Genomic DNA, 6,508 nt, shown 5'->3' with positions numbered 1-6,508 from the left:
AGCTCTTAGTTATGGGATGGGGTCCCTCATGGGCTCAGCTCTTAGTTATGGGATGGGGTCCCCTCATGGGCTCAGCTCTTAGTTATGGGATGGAGTCCCCCCATGGGCTCCGCTCTTAGTTATGGGATGGGGTCCCCCCATGGGCTCAGCTCTTAGTTATGGGATGGGTCCCCTCATGGGCTCAGCTCTTAGTTATGGGATGGGGTCCCCTCATGGGCTCAGCTCTTAGTTATGGGATGGGGTCCCCTCATGGCTCAGCTCTTAGTTATGGGATGGGGTCCCCTCATGGACTCCGCTCTTAGTTATGGGATGGAGTCCCCCCATGGGCTCCGCTCTTAGTTATGGGATGGAGTCCCCCATGGGGGTCCGCTCTTAGTTATGGGATGGGGTCCCCCCATGGGCTCCGCTCTTAGTTATGGGATGGGGTCCCCCATGGGCTCAGCTCTTTAGTTATGGGATGGGGTCCCCTCATGGGCTCAGCTCTTAGTTATGGGATGGAGTCCCCCCATGGGCTCCGCTCTTAGTTATGGGATGGGGTACCCCCATGGGCTCCGCTCTTAGTTATGGGATGGGGTCCCCCCATGGGCTCCGCTCTTAGTTATGGGATAGGGTCCCCCCATGGGCTCCGCTCTTAGTTATGGGATGGGTCCCCCCATGGGCTCCGCTCTTAGTTATGGGATGGGGTCCCCCCATGGGCTCCGCTCTTAGTTATGGGATGGGGTCCCCCCATGGGCTCCGCTCTTAGTTATGGGATGGGGTCCCCCCATGGGCTCCGCTCTTAGTTATGGGATGGGGTCCCCCCCATGGGCTCCGCTCTTAGTTATGGGATGGGGTCCCCCCATGGGCTCCGCTCTTAGTTATGGGATGGGGTCCCCCCATGGGCTCCGCTCTTAGTTATGGGATGGGGTCCCCCCATGGGCTCCGCTCTTAGTTATGGGTTGTGGTCCCCCCATGGGCTCCGCTCTTAGTTATGGGATGGGGTCCCCTCATGGACTCCGCTCTTAGTTATGGGATGGGGTCCCCTCATGGACTCCGCTCTTAGTTATGGGATGGGGTCCCCCCATGGGCTCCTCTCTTAGTTATGGGATGGGGTCCCCCCATGGGCTCCGCTCTTAGTTATGGGATGGGGTCCCCCATGGGCTCCGCTCTTAGTTATGGGATGGGGTCCCCCCATGGGCTCCGCTCTTAGTTATGGGATGGGGTCCCCCATGGGCTCCGCTCTTAGTTATGGGATGGGGTCCCCCCATGGGCTCCGCTCTTAGTTTATGGGATGGGGTCCCCCCATGGGCTCCGCTCTTAGTTATGGGTGTGGTCCCCCCATGGGCTCCGCTCTTAGTTATGGGTTGTGGTCCCCCCATGGGCTCCGCTCTTAGTTATGGGTTGTGGTCCCCCCATGGGCTCCGCTCTTAGTTATGGGATGTGGTCCCCCCATGGGCTCCGCTCTTAGTTATGGGTTGTGGTCCCCCCATGGGCTCCGCTCTTAGTTATGGGTTGTGGTCCCCCCATGGGCTCCGCTCTTAGTTATGGATGTGGTCCCCTCATGGCTCCGCTCTTAGTTAATGGATGGGGTCCCCCATGGGCTCCGCTCTTAGTTATGGGATGGGGTCCCCCATGGGCTCCGCTCTTAGTTATGGGATGGGGTCCCCCATGGGCTCCGCTCTTAGTTATGGGTTGTGGTCCCCCCATGGGCTCCGCTCTTAGTTATGGGATGGGGTCCCCCCATGGGCTCCGCTCTTAGTTATGGGATGGGGTCCCCCATGGGCTCCGCTCTTAGTTATGGGATGGGGTCCCCCATGGGCTCCGCTCTTAGTTATGGGTTGTGGTCCCCCCATGGGCTCCGCTCTTAGTTATGGGTTGTGGTCCCCCCATGGGCTCCGCTCATTAGTTATGGGATGTGGTCCCCCATGGGCTCCGCTCTTAGTTATGGGTTGTGGTCCCCCCATGGGCTCCGCTCTTAGTTATGGGTTGTGGTCCCCCATGGGCTCCGCTCTTAGTTATGGGATGTGGTCCCCTCATGGGCTCCGCTCTTAGTTATGGGATGGGGTCCCCCCATGGGCTCCGCTCTTAGTTATGGGATGGGGTCCCCCCATGGCTCCGCTCTTAGTTATGGGATGGGGTCCCCCCATGGGCTCCGCTCTTAGTTATGGGTTGTGGTCCCCCCATGGGCTCGCTCTTAGTTATGGGATGGGGTCCCCCCATGGGCTCCGCTCTTAGTTATGGGATGTGGTCCCCTCATGGGCTCCGCTCTTAGTTATGGGATGGGGTCCCCTCATGGGCTCCGCTCTTAGTTATGGGATGTGGTCCCCTCATGGGCTCCGCTCTTAGTTATGGATGGGGTCCCCCCATGGGCTCCGCTCTTAGTTATGGGATGGGGTCCCCCCATGGGCTCCGCTCTTAGTTATGGGATGTGGTCCCCTCATGGGCTCCGCTCTTAGTTATGGGATGTGGTCCCCTCATGGGCTCCGCTCTTAGTTATGGGATGGGGTCCCCCCATGGCTCCGCTCTTAGTTATGGGATGTGGTCCCCTCATGGGCTCCGCTCTTAGTTATGGGATGGGGTCCCCCATGGGCTCCGCTCTTAGTTATGGATGGAGTCCCCCCATGGGCTCCGCTCTTAGTTATGGGATGGGGTCCCCCATGGGCTCAGCTCTTAGTTATGGGATGAGGTCCCCCATGGGCTCTGCTCTTAGTTATGGGATGTGGTCCCCTCATGGGCTCCGCTCTTAGTTATGGGATGGGGTCCCCCCATGGGCTCCGCTCTTAGTTATGGGATGGGGTCCCCCCATGGGCTCCGCTCTTAGTTATGGGATGTGGTCCCCTCATGGGCTCCGCTCTTAGTTATGGGTTGTGGTCCCCCCATGGGCTCCGCTCTTAGTTATGGGATGTGGTCCCCCCATGGGCTCCGCTCTTAGTTATGGGATGTGGTCCCCGCATGAACTTAATTATCTTCTCACCTCTCGTGTCTCTCGTATTCCGCTCTGATATCGCCGCTCCTGAGCCGTGCTGTGCGCATCAATAGACGCACACAGTGTGGCTCTCTCCCTCCTCACGGGATTCGATTGACAGCTGCAGGAACCAATGGCTCCCACTGTGTCCTGTGAGAAAAGGAACTGAGATCAGTGCAGCTGCAGACGGGCCTAGAGCTGGATAAGATAGGATGAGATAGGACTTGGGTAAGTATATAGATAGGGGAGGGGGGGCATACAATTACTGGGACACTTTTTTACCTTATTGTATGGGATGCTTTCAGGTATAAGATGTCTTGGCTTTAGAAGCACTTTATCATACATCTCAGGACGAAGTTTCTTTATATTCATGGGTTATGCAGCCACCTACAGATGAATGGACATTCACCAAAAGCATGCAGGAACACCCCCTCCCAGCTCTGCACAGCCTCAGTTAGTGTCCTTTGATGGATTTGCCTGTAGAAGATTCTTTCTGTGTTTTTATGGGTTTACTGCCTGATTCTGTACACCCCCTCTGGGGCAAATGAGAGAGCTTTATCTTGATTGGTCTCCTATGTCCCTGGTGCCAAGAGGGACAATACTCAGACCCTGAAGCAAAGCGGATCAGGGACAGCTTGTAATATTGCTGATCAGCACTGGATCCGGTTGGGCAGCAGTCACTCTGGGTACCCGGCATCCAGTAATGCCAGTGGCAGGGTGCTCTGTGGGTCCACACTAGTGGCCCCCTATAGGGGGTTCCCAGGGGCAGAAGTGCATATTCCAGCTCTCTCTGCTCTGCACTGTCCAGGCATTGAAAATTGTGAGACGAACGTCTCAGTTGTCAGCAGCTGGGCCCTTCACCCAGAGGTGTTCAAGGTCGGGGATGGGACTAAGGATGTGGAACTTCTCAAGTCCAGATTCAATACCAAGCTGGAGAGATTTGTCTCCCGGACCGGGGATCCTCGGATGTTTGTGGTAGATGCTCTGTGGTAGATCCTCTGGTGACTCCTAGGGATCTGATCTATGTTTCCTTCCCTCGCCTGCTGCACAGGATAAGGGTAGAAGATGTGATTATCACTCAGCTTGGCCACAAAGACCATGGTATGTGAACCCAGTCTAACTGTCCAGCCAATGAGTAATCTCGATTAGCAAGATCTGCTGTCGCAGGGACTGATCTTCCATCCTGCTTTATGGTCGTTGACTTCGATGGCATGGTTTTGAAGCCCACATCCTGAGGGACAGACAGGGGTATTTATGACTCCATTATTCCTACCCTGCTCAGCACTTAGAAGGTGGCTTCCAGGAACTTGTATCATCGTACTTAGAACGCATATTTTGCTTTGTGCGAGGTTTAAAAAGTTTCACCCTCATTGTTGCCTCATAGGGCGGATGTGGCTTTTCTCTAATCTGGTCTTTAGTTGTCTCAGAATTTCAGCACTATCAGGGGTCAGATTTTGACTTCGGCCATTCTTTCCAGAACTGTTTGCATCTTGTTCCTTGTGTCCTGGACATCTGAAAGTGGATGTAAACCCAATGTCCTCCTTTCTAAACTCCTGCCATAGGGGTTATCTATAAGGATAGACACGCCTCCTGCATGTATCAGACACGCCTCCTGCATGTATCAGACACGCCCCCTGCATGTATCGTAGACACGCCTCCTGCATGTATCGTAGACACGCCTCCTGCATGTATCATAGACACGCCCCCTGCATGTATCATAGACACGCCTCCTGCATGTATCGTAGACACGCCCCCTGCATGTATCCTAGACACGCCCCCTGCATGTATCCTAGACACGCCCCCTGCATGTATCAGACACGCCTCCTGCATGTATCAGACACGCCTCCTGCATGTATCGTAGACACGCCTCCTGCATGTATCATAGACACGCCTCCTGCATGTATCGTAGACACGCCCCCTGCATGTATCGTAGACACGCCCCCTTCATGTATCGTAGACACGCCTCCTGCATGTATCCTAGACACGCCTCCTGCATGTATCATAGACACGCCTCCTGCATGTATCGTAGACACGCCCCCTGCATGTATCCTAGACACGCCCCCTGCATGTATCCTAGACACGCCTCCTGCATGTATCCTAGACACGCCTCCTGCATGTATCCTAGACACGCCTCCTGCATGTATCCTAGACACGCCTCCTGCATGTATCCTAGACACGCCTCCTGCATGTATCCTAGACACGCCTCCTGCATGTATTCTAGACACGCCTCCTGCATGTATCCTAGACACGCCTCCTGCATGTATCCTAGACACGCCTCCTGCATGTATCCTAGACACGCCTCCTGCATGTATTCTAGACACGCCTCCTGCATGTATCCTAGACACGCCTCCTGCATGTATCCTAGACACGCCCCCTGCATGTATCAGACACGCCTCCTGCATGTATCAGACACGCCTCCTGCATGTATCGTAGACACGCCTCCTGCATGTATCATAGACACGCCTCCTGCATGTATCATAGACACGCCTCCTGCATGTATCGTAGACACGCCCCCTGCATGTATCCTAGACACGCCTCCTGCATGTATCCTAGACACGCCTCCTGCATGTATCCTAGACACGCCTCCTGCATGTATCCTAGACACGCCTCCTGCATGTATCCTAGACACGCCTCCTGCATGTATCCTAGACACGCCTCCTGCATGTATCCTAGACACGCCTCCTGCATGTATCTTTACCTGTCCAATGTCTCCCCTCTGTCTGTTATGAGACCCGAAAAACTGCAGATTCTGTGGGCGGGGTCTGTTGTCTGGAGCTCGATGGGTGGAGTCGTGATGTCAGTAGACTCTCCACCCACCTCTACACTCCCCTGTGTATTTCTTACACTGAACTTCTGCTATGATCTCCAACATCCAATGAAAAGACAGGAAAGTAACCACAAGACTTCAGCATGGACAAATCATACTGAGGTGTGGAACAACCAATCCTGACACAGCTGCTGAAGAAAGGAGTGGGGGAGGGAATTAAAAAAATCATGCATGTGTCTTATGCCCCGTACACACGGACGGACATTGATCGGACATTCCGACAACAAAATCTTAGGATTTTTTCAGACGGATGTTGGCTCAAACTTGTCTTGCATACACACGGTCACACAAAGTTGTCGGAAATCCGATCGTTCTGAACGCGGTGATGTAAAACACGTATGTCGGGACTATAAACGGGGCAGTGGCCAATAGCTTTCATCTCTTTATTTATTCTGAGCATGCGTGGCACTTTGTGCGTCGGATTTGTGTACACACGATCGGAATTTCCGACAACGGATTTTGTTGTCAGAAATTTTATCTCCTGCTCTCCAACTTTGTGTGTCGGAAAATCCGATGGAAAATGTGTGATGGAGCCCACACATGGTCGGAATTTCCGACAACACGCTCCGATCGGACATTTTCCATCGGAAAATCCGACCGTGTGTACGGGGCATTAGGCTGTCACTCACAGCAAGGGGGAGGATCCACCTGTCACTCACAGCAAGGGGGAGGATCCACCTGTCACTCACAGCAAGGGGGAGGATCCACCTGTCACTCACAGCAAGGGGAAGGATCCA

Source organism: Aquarana catesbeiana, linkage group LG06 (assembly GCF_042186555.1).
Source record: "Aquarana catesbeiana isolate 2022-GZ linkage group LG06, ASM4218655v1, whole genome shotgun sequence".
NCBI lineage: Eukaryota > Metazoa > Chordata > Amphibia > Anura > Ranidae > Aquarana > Aquarana catesbeiana.
This window is presented reverse-complemented; position numbering follows the sequence as displayed.